The 1,516-nt window shown below is 37.1% G+C and overlaps 1 protein-coding gene across 2 annotated transcripts in view; it reads left to right on the forward strand.

Moving 5' to 3' along the window:
* Positions 1-1,516, forward strand: part of STUM (stum, mechanosensory transduction mediator homolog) — a 49,680-nt gene that overhangs the window by 34,068 nt on the left and 14,096 nt on the right. The window lies entirely within an intron of this gene.

Consider the following 1,516-nt stretch of genomic DNA (forward strand, 5'->3'; position numbering starts at 1 on the left):
AAGGTCAGGGAAGAGTGAACTTGGGACAAGCCAAAGGTCAGGGAAGATAGATGTCCACCAATAATGTTATGATCATTTATCCCAATGAATTGGTTTTAGAAGGGTTTTTTGGTACCTGGAAATAATTTAAAGGGTTTTGTGGGGTAATAGGATTTGCATTAGACTAATGGACTGTCCTTTTCATATCTGGTGTCCTGATGTTGCTCTGTCTCCATAACAAGGACAGTGAAATTGTAATAAGAATGTGGACTGTCATTGTTAACGGAGCGATCATGTAAACATTTAGGATCCGCATGGCTCTGTCCTGTAAACATGTCAGAAACAGAAGCTGATGCAGTCAGTTGTATATATACAGACATAATATATGTATTGTAGTGAAATGTACACAGAGTATGGAGGACGTTCCGAGGAAAGCCGTATTGGTGTATGGGACAACTACATTAAACTGGGGTATGTTCTGTCCATGGTGGATGGGCTGCAGGGTTGTTGCCTCCAATGAGTGGTTCTGGGTCCGTTTCTATTATTCAACCCATCTGCATAAGCTTTGTGAAAAAGTATGTACACCCCATGAAGGTGATTGGCTCATTCAACAGGCAAATGTAAGATCTTCAAATGGTGGCGGCAGATAAAAAAAAAAAAGACCCAAGAACATTTGACTTTGTAATGCTTATTCAACAAAAATATCTGTAAATGTAATATTATACTGTGGAAAAAATAAGTACATCCCAGGACTTGGCATTGCCCCTTGATTAGAAATGACTTCTTGAAGGCACTCTCTGACATTTACTTGGAGACATTTTTGACCATTTCTCCATCCAGACTTTTCATTCATTTGAAAAAGCTGCCAATTTTAAATCCTCACTACAACATTTTATTGGAATTCTAATTAGGGCTTTTCACGGTCCATTGCATTACTCTCCATTTTTTTTCTTCTGAGCAGTTCCTTGGTGGATTAGCTGATGTGCTTCAGCTCATTAGTTTGTCAAGAGATCAATTTTTGCTTTAATTTTTAGACAAATGGCCTCTGATTCTCATACAATGTGCAATTTGTAAATGAGTTTGTAAAAGGGTCTGAGCAGCTAAGCAACCCAGACCAAAGCAACTTCACAACCATGCTTCACAGTTGGTGTATATCTGCATTGAGATTTGCCTGTTGTTATTAAAATATACATATTGGCCTGCTGTTGGTAATTTCTATCTGTTGGTATTATTATGCTGATATTATTTGTATGTCATTTGGTTTATCTGGATAACATTGGTATTATCTGTCTGTCATCGGTATTACTCTCCTGTTATTGATAATATCTCCCTGTCATTGGTAATATCTGCTTGCCATTGGTATTATGTGCTTGTTAATAATAATATTTGGCCATTGTTAACAATATTTGCTTGTATTGTTAATTTCTGGTCATTATTTGTAATATCTTCCTGTCATTGGTAATATCTGCCTGTCATTAGTAATATCTGCCTGTCATTGGTAATACCTGGCTGTCATTGGTAATATGTGGCTGTCATT

The sequence above is a fragment of the Pyxicephalus adspersus genome, chromosome 4, assembly GCF_032062135.1.
Source record: "Pyxicephalus adspersus chromosome 4, UCB_Pads_2.0, whole genome shotgun sequence".
NCBI classification, from domain to species: domain Eukaryota; kingdom Metazoa; phylum Chordata; class Amphibia; order Anura; family Pyxicephalidae; genus Pyxicephalus; species Pyxicephalus adspersus.